At 38.5% G+C, this 15,567-nt stretch overlaps 1 protein-coding gene across 3 annotated transcripts in view; it reads right to left on the reverse strand.

Moving 5' to 3' along the window:
- Window positions 1-13,067, reverse strand: part of znf462 (zinc finger protein 462) — a 43,702-nt gene extending 30,635 nt beyond the window's left edge. For 2 of the 3 annotated variants that reach the window (XM_026940943.3, XM_026940945.3), the window contains exon 1: window positions 12,911-13,067. The gene's annotated coding sequence lies outside the window, so the exon portion shown is untranslated. Of the gene's footprint in view, window positions 1-12,018; window positions 12,889-12,910 lie in introns of those variants that run through there. The other variant, XM_053240424.1, reaches the window with a different exon arrangement.
- Between the last annotated feature and the right edge of the window lie 2,500 nt (window positions 13,068-15,567).

Raw genomic sequence — 15,567 nt, forward strand, 5'->3', positions numbered from 1 at the left:
ATAAAAGTCAGATTTGTAGATCTTTCAATATTTTATGAACAAAATGTTATTTGAAGCGACTGTGTGATGATTTACATGCGCACATTTAGTGCACCATGCTATACTGGCGGCTATAAGCTACATCGTAGCTCCAGTGAAAAACTAAAGAAGCAAATTTCAGACAGGGACACTGTAGCCATTCCAGACATTTATACATTACAAAAAAAATTGTTTTACAGCAGAGTAGCAGAATAATGACATTACAAATAAACCAGTATACATTTTTTTAATTCTAATGAAAAAGAGTTTTAAAGAAGATGTTATGAATAATGACAAAAACATCTTTGATAATAACACACTTGCTATGATACTGTTTCCTGCACACATTATCTACACACACACACACACACCACATACTACTGCACTATATAGTTTCTCAAAACAGTATGATCAGGGTTGACCTAGTTAGCTGGTGAGCTAAGTCTTTAGTAAAGCCACAGCGATGCTCCGTTACAGTGATAGCAGGTCACTCCCTCTGGCTGCGTCCCAAACCACCAAACTTCTTTAGTAAATATGTGGGGTCTAATTACACCACTATACGCAAACCCTAGTGCACTACATCACCAAAAACTCATTCATTCTGGACCATTCTGGTTTTTTTTTTTTTTATTATTTCTGGTATGGATTTTGTGATCCATAAATTTGAAACTTAGATAAAAGACAATGGAAAACAATGAGTGTGGAAAGAAGAAAAGAAAGCTCTGAGGATAATGATGGTGTTAAAAGAAACCACAGCAGCTGGCAGGTCGTCTCACCACACCACTGAGACCCTCCCCAAGAAATGTAGGGGTGTGTGTGTGTGTGTGTGTGTGTGTGTGTGTGTGTGTGTGCGTATTTCAGTCATAGAATAACCAGTCACTCTGGAACAAAGGTTCACATTTCTCATGTCTGCATGCTGAGCAGTTTTTACTTTAACTTATTGCATGACACATTGCTGTAACATTCACCTCATTGCAACTGGAACTAGTTATTTAAAAAAAATCAGTAGCTCATTTTCATTTTATTCCACATTTAATTCTGTGCACCATTTAAAAATATAAGATTAAAACCTTCAACACAAATTTATGGTATATTCACATTATGTTCAAAGTCACGAGATTTCAAAACATGAAACTTCATTTTTCTAAAAATTCAAATCCTAGAGGCACACATATTATTCCTAAATAAATGAATATTACATACACCAATCAGCCACAACATTAAAACCACCTGCCTAATATTGTGCAGGTCCCCCTTGTGCCGCCAAAACAGCTCTGATCCGTCAAGGCATGGACTCCACAAGACCTCTGAAGGTGTGCTGTGGAATCTGGCACCAAGATGTTAGCAGCCAATCCTTTAAGTCCTGTAAGTTGCGAGGTGGGGCCTCCATGGATTGGACTTGTTTGTCCAGCACATCCCACAGATGCATGATGGGATTGAGATCTGGGGAATCTGGAGGCCAAGTCAACACCTTGAACTCTTTTCCATGTTCCTCAAACCATTCCTGAACAACTTTTGCAGTGTGGCAGGGTGCACTATCCTGCTAGAGAGGCCACTGCCATGAAGGGGTGTACATGGTCTGCAACAATGTTTAGGTAGTTGGTACATCTCAAAGTAACATCCACATGAATGCCAGGACCCAAAGGTTTCCCAGCAGAACATTGCCCAGAGCATCACACCGCCTATGCCAGCTTGCCTTCTTCCCATAGTGCATCCTGGTGCCATCTCTTCCCCAGATAAATGTAAAAGAAAACGTGATTCATCAGACCAAGCCACCTTCTTCCATTGCTCCATGGTCCAGTTCTGATGCTCACATGGCCATTGTAGGCACTTTCTGCAGTGGACTGGGGTCAGCATGGGCACTCTGACCAGTTTGCAACTACGCAACCCATATGCAGCAAGTGCACTGTGTTCTGACCACTTTTGGTAGGTACTAACCACTGCATACTGGGAACACCCCACAAGACCTGTGATTCTGGAGATGCTCTGAGCCAGTCGTCTAGCCATCACAATTTGGCCCTTGTTAAAGTCACTCAGATCCTTACGCTTGCCCATTTTTCCTGCTTCCAACACATCAACTTTGAGAACTGACTGTTCACTTGCTGCCTAACATATCCCACCCCTAGACAGGTGCCATTGTGATGAGATAAACAATGTCACCTGTCAGTGGTTTTAATGTTAAGGCTGATTGGTGTATAGCGCTAGAGAGAAAAAAAGAATGATTAAAATGAAGTGTGTAGGGCTTTAAACAGAAATGCTTTCAGTAATAGTTTAAAGCCGCCTGAATTTATGATCTGGGATCTGAGAAGTTCTGCTGTGTTTACAGCTTGTATATTTTACTTTATTGTAAAGATTGCAGGTTAATTTTGTTGCTTTATTGGTGCTAAGGTTAATATTTGAATCAGTCTGAACTTCTAGATTTTGAATTTGGTTTTTGATGTGATCAGTCACCTCAAGGATTTTTAGTCACAAATAAAATCATGGCCATTTTGTCTTTTTGGAAGGTTTCTGCATCTAATCTTCAATAGGCTTTATGCTTTTACACAGTGAGTCTGTGGGAGTATAGTTTGATGTGTTGTCTATGGAGCTACAATGCACTTTTCTAGCTGTTTTTGCATGTTTTTGTTGTGTGTGATTAAGCTCAGTGACAGCATGTAGTTTCAATAACAAAGGTGAAAAAATTGAACCTTGAGGCACTCCTCAGAAGCCATATGAGAACAGAAACTCAGAACTGTGCGTGGACTGGAAATGAGGCAAACTAGTGAATTAGTTCACTAGCAGGAAAAACAACAGTATTTATTTGTTAGAATGCTGTAGCTCAAGGTTAGTCAAAGTAAATTTATAAATGAGCCCTTACTCCTTGCTTATAACTCATAAACCCCATACGATGACACACAGTGATATGGCATGAGAAAAATTCCAGTATAAAGTGGAGATTTTTGCTTTTTTCCACTTAACAGTATCTTTAAGTACGCTGTAGAAACTTCTAGCTCACTACTTAGACTATTAACTGTAAGACTTTCACTAACATTCAGTAGTGTCTGCTAACAAGCCAAAAAAACCTTCCATTACAGAGACACCCTCACCTGTCATTTCTATCACATATTGAGACATGCTTACTTATGTTCTACAGTGAGCTAGTCTATTTTTTAGCAAAGGGCTACATCTACCTCTTAGAGCTATATTTGGTTTTCATGCCTTGACATTTTATTGGAAATTAAAGGTGCTACATCTGTAATGTTTCTAATTATTTATCACCAGAGCTGAACTTTTTCAGTTGAAGGCCGAATGAATTCATTAATGCTCAAGCAGTGAGTGAACTTGTTCAATGTTTAATCGGTTTGGAGATCAGCAGGTCTTTTGGCCGTGTAGAGGAAGTGAGAGAGGTGAAGGTTCCTCTCCTACAGAACACTGCTGTTCGCTCTGAAAGGAGGGCTTGTTTTCTCACCACTTCTCCATTCACCGACACCAAGAAGCGCAAAGAATTTCACACACAGCTTCTTGTTTTTATCTAAGAAACACAGATCTCGTGGTTATTTTACCTTTTACTCTTTTTTAAGCTTGTTACAACAGCTCAGTTTTCCCCTTTTAACTCTTTGAACTTTGCTTCTTTAGTTTCGCACTGGAGCTATGCGTCTAACGTCGCTAACAGGTAATGGAAGACTATAGCCTCCAATTTAGCATAGTGTACCCTGCTTGCCTGTATTAGAGATTACTGAACGAGTCGATGTGGTTCCATGCAAGTATCACATGACTCCAAATAAACACAGATCATTTTCTTGTCCAAGAAAAGTTTCCACTATTCACTATCCAATACAGTTTACATATCAATCCTGCAGAAACTGTCCACGTTTCTAAAATATTATTGTATTATTATATTGTTGCCCATCTCAGAAAACATTTTTATCTCACACATGCTGAGGCACGAATGTTATAATTTAAAATAAAATGTCTAGGTGCACATATACAAATCGTTAAAAAATATGCATAATCTGTCAAATATTTTGTGTGTTATTAACATTAGCATGCAGGACACACAGTCAAGTGGGCAGTCTACACATCCTGCTAGACAGGTGAGCATGTAAATGTCTACATGGTGTTAATCACTAAATAATCTGCACTAATCAATAAAGCAGATGTTTATACTAAAAATGGAAATCTGTGTGTGTGTGTGTGTTTGGGCTCGCATCTGTCTAGCTGTCTCTCTTTTAGCCTGTATGCCTGTGTGTCTGTCTGTCTGTCTGTGCTCCTGTCTACGTTTTTTTGTCACTACAGTTTCTTTAATAACCCTAACTGCATTCAAAATGAACCAATCAATTTCATCATCCTAAACACAGTCAGCCCAAGAAGTATTGGCAACCTCAGTAAAGGTGAATAAAAAAAATTTCTTGTGGTTAATGAGCATAAACCCACACTGAGATCAAATCTAAATCTAACTTTACTTTAGTTGGAGTAAATTTATTCTAAGAAAATTTAAGCAAGTTAAGAAAAGTTATCAAAAATATATTAAAAGTCACTCATTATAATTATTGGTGCTCCTGCATTTAGTACTATGTGTAACCTCCCTCATCTCTAGTCATGAATTTTTACCCATTTTGACCCAGGGTGCCAATACTTCTGGAGTTGACTGTAAATGCATAGATAAAAGGAAAAAATAAATAGAAAGATACATTTAACTCACATACACTCCTATATTAGGAAATGTGTTTCACACACAGACATGCACGCATACACATGCACACATGCATGCACACACACACACACACACACACTTGGTGTGATTGGATCTCAGCTTGTCTGTCTCTCTTCTCACCCTCACATTTTATGAATCAGGGACCTGCTAACTCTAATACACACCAACAAACACTGGCAGGCTTGTATTCTCCCTATTTTTTTAAGCCCCTAGATATCCAGACTTTGTAGGCAGTTTTAAGTTCCCTTTCCACCCTAGAAACCCAACGTAGTGTTTTTGAAGATGGATCTGCACAGAGGTCTAATCATCTGGAGAACGTTCTCTCACGTGTTCTCCCTGTTCACACTCATGCTCTCAGTCCTTCTTTCACTTTTATTTTACCAAAAAGTTCTTCAGTACACTGTAGTTACACTGTAATAAAATTCCCCTAAACATGTGATTTAAAATAATCTGTACAAAACAAAGCATTATTATGTAAGTAATAAAACACTCGGTGGCATGCTGTTATAGGAAAACAATCCACGACAGTTTGGCGTGAAGCAGCCTGACGCAAAGCGGAATTACTGCTAAAATCCCTACACTGATTATCTTCCTATAACATCATGACCAAGTGTTTTATTCCTCTTATACCACAGCGATTTTCCAATTATTATTTTTTTATTCATTAAAGAATGACACATACTTTTTATTCGTTTATATTTACAATTAGTATTGTGAAACAAGTGAGTTCTGGTTAACACTTACATTACTGCAGCTATAAACAGTTGTTCCCTCAACAGCCTCTCTTTTTTTTCTCTCTCTCTTGAAGTTTAAAAGAAAAAGAAAAATGCAGCTTGTAATGTTACCGAAACCACAAAGCGTAAACTCCTCTGTTCTGAAAACTTTCCTGTTACAGCTTTGCCTCCGACTGTTACAAAGGGCTGACACTAGAGACTCCTTCTATAAATGTTAAGTAAAAATCTGCATATGGAACTTCACCATATCAACACTTACTTAAGTTTTTAATACATTTATGTGACATGTCCACCATACAAGTGCCTGTCAAAGTTGTTACTACAGAAACGATAATGTATTACAATGAGCACATTAATATAAACCTGTCATTTGCTGCTGCAGTACTGTCAGAGCTGCAAACACCTTCAGAGCTGCAAACCAATCAAAATCCAAAGTACAACAGCACCATGGGATGCATATTACTGCCCTGAAAATCCAGAAAATTATTTATAAAAATAATATGCATATTACAAAACACCTCCATATTGTCGTCTCATATAGCCTAATATAAATATCATTAGCTAACTTACACTAAGTATGTGGACACCTGACCATAACTCTTTGGGATTTTGGAGCGTGGCTGTGGGGATTTGCGCTCATTCAGCTATAAGAGCATTAGTGAGGTCAGACATTGATGTTGGGTGAGGAGGTCTGGGGTGCAGTTGGCATTCCAATTCATTCTGAAGGTGCTCAGTGAGGCTGAGGTCAGGGTTCTATACAGACCCCTCAAGAATTTCTAATCCAAACTTGGCAAAACATGTCTTCATGGACCTTGCTTTGTGCGCAGGGGCATTGTCACGCTGGAACAGGTTTGGGCCTCTTAGTTCCAGTGAAGGGAAATTGTAAAGCTACAACATACAAAGACATTCTATACAATTGTGTGCTTCCAACTTTGTGCCAACAGTTTGGGGAAGAACCACATATGAGTGTAATGGTCAGACGTCCACATACTTTTGGCCATATGATGTGCCTAGGTGGTTAGCTTACTGCCAGTAAACTAGGTCAGATTAGTCAAAAGTAGGATGTCTTGATTTACATACTCATTTTCACATAGCAAAACCTGTTAGAAAATAATTATAGTTATCAAGACAATATCCAACTGTTTAGCACTAATATTATCTTAATTACACTGTAATAATTGCTGTAAATTTACAGCAAATAATTTTATATTATTTACAGCAAAATAATTTTATATTATTTTACAGGATTATACAGTAAATGATTGGCAGTTAGAGCAGTGCACTGTTTTACAGTAAAAAAGCAGAAAATGCAGTGCATAGTGGGACACCTGATGTTATTGGTGGGAGGGACAGCGTTAAAGATTCTCTGTGTCGACATCTGAAAATCAGTGGATCATTTATGTGTCTTTTATTTTAGCAACTACACTAGGCAAAAACAAATCCTCTTTGAGTTTAAGTTAATATTCTGATAAATCATCAATCATCATTTAGTGCGTGTTTTCTCTGTCGTGTCCTTGAGCAAGACCCTTAACTTTCAACTGCTCAGTTGTATCCTGCCTGAAAACACAGTGTTTGTACTGTAAATGTTTCAGACTTATTTTACAGTAATTTTTTTTACAGTCTATCTAGCTTAGCACGCAGGTTCTGCAACTAAAAGTTTCTGGTCACCATGTTGTTATTCTCCAATAATTTGCATATTTTTGCATACTGAGTCATGATAGGACCAAGCCACTGAGCTTTATTTAGTGACATCATAAGCTTAGCTGCCCCCAAATCAGTTTTATACAAAAGTACTGACTCGTGAAATGTGAAATTGTTGAAAATTTGTGCAAAACATCAAATCTGTACAATCAAACTCAGCGTCCAGGTGGAAATTATTTAAACATTATGTTGTAGATGTTCTTCTTTATTCCTCAGTGTCATGCAGAACTGTACAGAACTGTGTAGAACTGTGTAGAAGTATATTTATTGCATTTTCTGGAGCTCAGTAGCCAGGTTGCAAGTCAGCGTGTGGTGATGGTAAAGTTACGCAGTAGCACATGTTCACACACACACACACACACAGGCTGAAGAAGATCTGCAGAACCTCTGAGAAGACGGACAACACAAAAGCCAATCAAAATGGTCGACTGGCTGCTTTCTTTACATGACGTGTTGCACTGTGGGGAATCGCTTCAGTGCTACACAAACTTCATTCTTCCTTCTGAAGGAAAACCCAAACAGAGCTGTAACAATACCTGAATGAGATGGTTAAAGTGTTAGCATGATGCTACATATACTGGAAATTAGGAAGTGATAATGTAATGATTTATTAAAACCACATATTCTATAGATCTACTATCTTTCTGTGGTTGTTTATGGATTAGTGAACATGTGGGTCAGCACTGAAAGTGAACCTTTGGCTATCACTCAGTTACATAACACAGCTTTTAGCTTTTCCAGGCCTCACACACACACACACACATACATACGTACACACACACAAGAACAGTCATGTGTTTCCATCACCTCTTGTCTCTGTTTAACGTCCTGAAGCAGAGCAGATTGATGATGTCATCAAAGAGCGCCAGAGTTACAGAGAGACAGGAATACATACACACTCTGTACATCATTTATTTAAGAGTTCTTTAAATGTACCTTTCAAAATAGGTTCTAACTGGAACCTTTTCTCAGACCCTTGTTGGATTATGGTTCCCCTACAAGGTCAAACCACCAAAGAACTCGTCAGGAAGGTGATGGAGTAGTGTCAAATTAGACCCTCATATGCACTGTAAAGAACGTCTCAGTTACAGTTGTTGCTGTTGTTGCATCCAGCTGTCTTCCAAACTACTAAATAAGACAAACATACACCAATGCAGTCAGCCTAATATTTTCATGTTTTTATGATTTCTAGGGGTAATCTGAGAATTGACCATGAAAAAAAAAAGACATGGGAAAGTCTTCACACTTTACGGTTTCTCTCTTAAGAAAGAAAAAAAAAGATTGGTGAGGGAACGACTGTTTATAGCTGATCAATAGTTGTATGCATAAGCAAATCATATATTTTATTGATTTTTGAAATAAAAAACATAAACCTATCCTCTGCAGCAAACTATATAACCACTATAAACATTTGCTGCAAATGTTAATGGACAGTTATTTTATATTTGATGACCTTAAAAAAATAGAAAAAAAAATTACTTGTTAGGACTCATTAGTCAGGTCAAGCATTGTCATTAGGAATTGTCAGCTGATGACAATTCCAAAGTGTAATAAACACTCTGACTCTTCAAACCTTGTGCAAACACTCAACAACCATTGGCTTTTCTAAGCAGCTGACTGAGGATCTGAAAATGAAGGTAACTGATGCTTATAAAACACAGGAAGGCTATAAAAAGATATCAAAGCACTTTCAGCTTGCAGTTTCCACTGTCCGAAATGTCATTTAGAAACAGTAGTTAAGGGGAGCTGTGGAAGACAAGATCTAGAAGACCAAGAAGACTCTCAGATAGAACTACCCGTATGCTGGGCAGAAAGGCAAAGCAAAATCCCCAAATGACACTAAGGACCTGCAGGAAGGATTAGCTGACAAACGAGTGGTGGTGCACCATTTTACTCTGAAGCGCTGCTTGCACAAATGTGATCCGCATGGAAGAGTCATCAGAAGTAAACCTTACCTATGGCCTAATCACAAAAGTCAACATCTTATGTATGCAAAACAACATCTAGATAAGTCAGAGGCATTTTGGAAAAAAGTGCTGAAGAATAATGAAGTAAAAATTTAACTCTTTGGCAATGGTCACCAAAAGTATATTTGAAGAAGACAGTAGTAGCATTTGAAACAAAGAACACCTTGCCAACAATTAAGCCTGGGGGGTGACTCTACAAGGTGTCCCAAAAGTCTCCATACATTGGGGAAATTAACACTTTTTAGCAAAATGTCTTCCAAAATTTTTCATACTTAGCTTATATATTTTTTTTTTCAGATAGCCTTTGACAAAAGAAGAACGTATTGAAATGCTTCTCATGGCTGGATTGGGAAGCTGTCACAAGGTTGCGATGGACATGCAATTACATGCATAAGACCAGATGTGTTAACATGAGTTCATCATGAGTGGGAGAGACGATGCTGTGTGTGTTTACAAAGAAATGGCAATCATGTAGAGGGTGTTTTGTAAATGAGTTACATTTTGCTTAAAAAGTGTTAATTTCCCCTATGTCTGGAGACTTTTGAGACACCTTATGTTATGCTTGAGGTTGTGTGGCAGCCAGTGGCACAGCAAACATCGCATGGGTAGATGGAAGAGTAAATATAAAGGATTCCAGTAAATATCAGCTGGAAAGTCTAAAAAAGACTGAAGCTGAAAAGAGGCTGGCTTCTACAATAGGACAATGATCCAAAAAATACCTCAAAGTCCACCATGACCTACTTCATGAAATGCAAACTGAAGCTTTCTGAATGGCCCTTACAGTACCCTGATTGAACATCATTGAACATTTGTGTGTAGATGTAAACATGCTGTGCATGCAAGGTGGCCCATCTCAGAACTAGAAATTTTCTTCGAGATTTAAAAAGACTCCTAGCGGACTACAAAAAACATCTGCAAGCTGTGATGTCTGCCAAATGCACACTCTTTTATACACACATCTAAAAGAGTATATCACATCTAATTCCTGTGTATCCATTTTTACACCTCACAGAGGAGGAGTGTCATTAGATGTTGTTCTAACGTCTCCATTCAGCTTCTCTTATGCTGAAATTCTACATTTGCGTAAACAAAGGTGAGGGACATGAAGACGCTGCAGGAGAACATGTTCAAACTGGACTGGCAGGTTGGCAGAATGAAGCTATGCTGACGAGACACAAACACACACACCATACTGAAATATGTTGTGTGTATGCTGACAAGTTCAATTAAGACGGACAACACTACAACATTTTTAAGTGTAAACACACATCCTGTCTGTATCAGACACTTGGTTTCCACTCAGCTGTGCTACAGACTAACAACACAGAGATCTAAATCCTAAATTCGACAGTACGGAATCTCCTTGATCTCAATTCCATGTTCATCAGACAAACCGAGTCGAGCACACGCATCAAGTTTCATGTGTAAAAGTCAGTTTTAGCTTCCACACACACACACACACACATCCTCCATTTTGAATTTTAAAAGCTCGTCCTCCTCAGTTGTCGCAGTGATCTCAGTGTCAGCAGGTTTCTACACTGACCAGAGTTATTGCAGAAGCAAGCACACACACGCGCGCGCACACACACACACACACACACACACATACACACAGTCATTCACATTATCTGGCAAAAACAGGGGAATGAAGAGATAAAAGAAAAGATAAAAATAAAGAATCTGAGATGCTCTAAAACGACATTGTTAACGTATTACATGTTGTATTTTTTCATAATTTAATTCGTAATAAATAGTAGAAATATGAATTTGTTATTTCCTGTTAAACGCAGAGTGATAGTAATGTGCAACAAATACAATCCATGTTCACGTCAAATAAGATCTACAGAACAAAACAAGAACAAAGTGTTTTAAATCCTAGAAAACAAATATTCTTATGGAATATTAAACACGTTAAGATCTCAAGCAGACAACGGACAATAAAAACCATGTTAATATGTTAAAATTAGCCTGATGAGAACCTGAGGTGGAAACATATTGACAAACACTCCATTAAAGTGTTTCAACGTTCCAAAGAAAATTCCTAAATCGCCATTTCGAGATTTAAATATCTTTCAAAACACAAGCAGAAATTTTCAAAACTTTTCACCACACTAAAGAATCACTAAAATGTATGCTAACATTCATGCTAATATGTCAAAATTGGCGTGTGGCTCTACAAAAACTCAATAAAGGTGTTTAAACGATAGGGAAAACTAAAAACATTTAAATGACAATTTAATACATTAATAAATGCTAAAATCTTCTAAAACCTTTACAAGAAATGAAAAGGGCACTAAAATTCATTCTAACAGTCATGCTAATATGTTAAAATAATGTAAAGAACATAACAGGAACCTGAGGTGAAACTTTAATATCCACAAACACTTCAAAAAAGTGTTTTTATTATCGAGGAGAAACATCAAAACCACCAAAATGAGGTTTAAAATCTCCAAAAGTACAATCAGGAACTTTGAAAACTTCTCACTAGACGTGTGAAGGCCACTACTGGTAGAACATTAGCATGAATGTGGCGACATTAACATTCTCCTCTCATCCACGGCTGAATGTGACAACCACCGTCGCGGCTTCTATTCACAAAAAAAATCTCACAAAAAAGGGAACTACAACTCCAACACACACAGACATGAACAAAACCATCGAGAACAACAACAACCTGAGTTCATCCTAAATCTCAAATGAACCATAAAGCCCTGATAAAAACAAAAAAAAGAAAATATTTACTCTAACAGCTCACTATGTGAGGTTCCTCGTCCAAGCGAGAGTAGAAGCCAGAGAAGAGAAGTCAACCTTTGTTCTCCTGTCTCACTCCTCCTCCTTCCTTTCTTTCTTTCTCTCCTCGGAGACTCATCCGCCTCCCTCCATTTTACAGAGAATAATGCCGTACCTGACAGCACGTCCAAAAAGACGCTGGAGACGGACAGAGATGAAGACAAGGAAGAAGAAGAAGAAGGAGGAGGAGGAGGAAGTCCAAACACTTCACTTTTCACCTCCACTTCCATCCATCCACATGAGAGAGTGCATGAAAAACATCCAGATCGTGTTCAAGCTGAACGTCAGGGAGCAGGAACATTGGCTTTTTTGTACTCTGTGTGTGTGTGTGTGTATGTGTGTGTGTGTGTGTGTGTGGACGTGGAGAGGAGCTGCAGCAATGCCAGCCACACTGACTGTCGCTTAATGGACGATCCCACAGGAGAGAAAGAGCAGAAAAGAAGCGCAATGGCTTCTCCTTCTTCTCTTCCTTACACACACACACACACACACACACACACACCAGTCAAATAAAGCTCTTTTGGACCAATTCCCTCTGCAAAGACCTCAAGCAAAGGTCCATTAGATGATCTAAACAAAACACACACATTAGTGAGGTTTATAAATAGAGGGTTGGAAGAAGAACCGGACAGGAAGCTCTCTGTCTGCTTCACTTTAATTACACTCCTGATCATCTCAACCTTCTCTAGATCTTCACATAACACCAGCACGCAGCAAATGTCCACCATTTGGTCAAAAAAAAAAAAAAAAACATAAAGAAGGAGAGACACACAGACAGACAGACAGGCAGATAGACAGACAGGCAGCGAGAGACAGAAGCTCCTTCGCAGGTCTTTCACGTCGAGCTTCAATTTCCAAATAAAGCACGCAAACACACACACACACACACACACATACACACACACACACACACACACACACACCGTCAGCGCGTCACGGACCACCAAACACACCGTGGCTTTCTCCACATTGTCGCGTTTTAGACCCGCTCATTCCGCTTTACTCACTATTTCGGATCTTCTTCCCCGACTTGTCCCCGTGTGTCCTGCTCTAGTTGATGGCCGCCATTTTTTTTCCCTCCGCCTCCTCCTGCGCCCTCCGCGTGCGCGCGCCGCAGCTGCAGATGACCCGAGATCCGTCCGTCCGGTTCCCAGTACACACACACACACACACACACACACACACTGAAGAAGAAGGAGGAGAAGAAGCAGGAAGAGCAGACATGAAGTTTTTTGGACAGCAGCAGGCAGCAGAGGGAGCGCGCGAGGTTCAACAGACAATCAGCACGAGGAGTTGTTAATAGGATTAATTAGCTAATTCATTAGCAAAACTGATAATGGAGATATATTATATTATATTATATTATATTATATTATATTATATTATATTATATTAAGGCTACTAAAGACACTTTATTTTACAGAAGAAACATCAGCTGAACTCTGAACCTTTCCTTCCTATAAGTGAATATATAACCCCAGCAGGTTTGTTTATTTATTCAACAACATTTGTGAAGGGCCCGAAGGTTATGAATCACAGAGAATTTTGTACATTACATAAAAATTCTATATTTTGTATACAGTGGATATAAAAAGTCTACACCCCCTGCAGGTTTGGTGTAAAAAATGAAACCAAGATAAATCATGTCACATCTTTTTCCACCTTTAATGTCAGTTAGCAACCAACAACAAGTGAAAAACAAACAAACGTTTTAAGGAAAAAAAAAAGAAAAAACTGTCAGTCAAAAATGTCATAAATGCATCGATCAAGTGATTCTGATTAACCCCCAATAAAGATCCGCTGTTCCTTCTTGGTTTCATCTGACTGCTGAAGCCATGACCCACAAAGAGCTTACAAAGCATGTATGTGATCTGTACCATGGAACGCTATGAAGGCTATCTTCAACAAGTGGATAAAATGGGGCACCACAGTGACATTACCAAGAACAGGGCGTCCCTCAGAAATTGACAAACGGACAAGATGAAAACATATCTGGGAGGCTGCGACGAAACAGTGGCAAAATTAAAGGAGCTGCAGGAATATCTGGCAAGTACTGGTCACTCCTTGTATGTGACAACAATCTCTCATATTCTTCATATGTCTGTGCTATGGTAGGGTGGCTAGAAGCCCTTTCTCAAACGAAAAAAAAACCAACAACATCCAATCCTGCCTAAATTTTGCCAAAACAAACATACATACAATCATTCCAAACCATGTGGCAAAACGTGTTATGGTCTGATGAGACCGACTTTTTGGCCATAAATATAAAAGATATGTTTGGCACAAAAACAAGTCAGCTTATCACCCAAAGAATAGCATACCCACAGTGAAGCATGGTGATGGCAGCATCATGCTATGGGGCTGCTTGTCTTCAGCTGGGACTGGAGCTCTAGTCAATATAGAGGGAATCATGGATGGCTCCGGATGTGTTTTGGCACAAAATCCTACAGGCCTCTACTAGACCGCCGAAAATGAAGAAAAATTTCACTCTCTAGCATGATAAGGACCCAACACACAAATCCAAAGCAAAACACTCTTGGTAGACTCTTACCCCAAAAGACTGAGTGATGTATTACAAAAAAAAAGATGCTTAAACAAAGTATTCGTTAAGGGGAGGGTTTCTATTCGTTTTTCACTTGAATTTTGCTGGTTGCTATATCACATCAAAAGTGGAGAAAGACCTAATTTTAACAGGGGTGTGTAGACTTTTATATCCACTTTATTAAAAATAGTTCATAGATGTTGAGAGCCTCTTACTACCTACATTATTATATCAATAAATATATTGTCATATGATGACAATAATATAGATTCCCCTCCGAAAGTATTAGAATGGCAAGGCCAATTTTTTTTACATTTGGGTTTAAGATCAAAAGAAGAATCTGACATTATAGATAAGAATTTCAGCTTTAATTTCCTGATATTTCACATCTAGATGTGTTAAACAACTTAGAACATGGCACGTATATACACCTATTATATTTTTTTCTATTATAACATAGTGTAATTACCATTCATATTGTTATCTAGGCAATAGCCACTGCACATACTGTGTGTGTGTGTGTGTGTGTGTGTGTGTGTGTGTATATATATATATATTATTGAGTAGATAACAATATGAATGGTAATTACACTGTTATTATATATATAAGAGATGTGAAATATGTACATTGTATATACAACATTACACAGATTATCCATGGATAATATAAAGATAACCTAGGATATATACTATGAATCTTTCAATTATACAGAGATAGTACAGAATATACAGTATAGAATTGCAGGATGATTACAGGCAGTAAAAAAATCAGTGACGTAACAGTACAGTGGAAGTCAGCAGGGTAATGGTTGTGGGGAGGATGGTGGCCCTGAGCCTGCAGGTTCTAGTGTGAATGTTCCTGTATCTCCTCCAGGATAGAAGGAGATTGAACAGTTTGTGACTGGCATGGGAGGAGTCCCTGATGATGTTGCATGCTCTACACAGACATCTCCTGTGGTGAAGATGTTCAATGGCTTGTTAATTTGCAAAATGCTACTGTTTGCACTTCTGGTAGAAGCTAAACTGCATTTCATTGCTGAGTACCTGTACTGTGCAATGGCAATAAAGTTGTATTAATAACGATGAGTGAGCCCATTCCAGAAGCCCAAGCCATGACACTAT

The sequence above is a fragment of the Pangasianodon hypophthalmus genome, chromosome 15, assembly GCF_027358585.1.
Source record: "Pangasianodon hypophthalmus isolate fPanHyp1 chromosome 15, fPanHyp1.pri, whole genome shotgun sequence".
Taxonomy (NCBI): Eukaryota; Metazoa; Chordata; class Actinopteri; order Siluriformes; family Pangasiidae; genus Pangasianodon; species Pangasianodon hypophthalmus.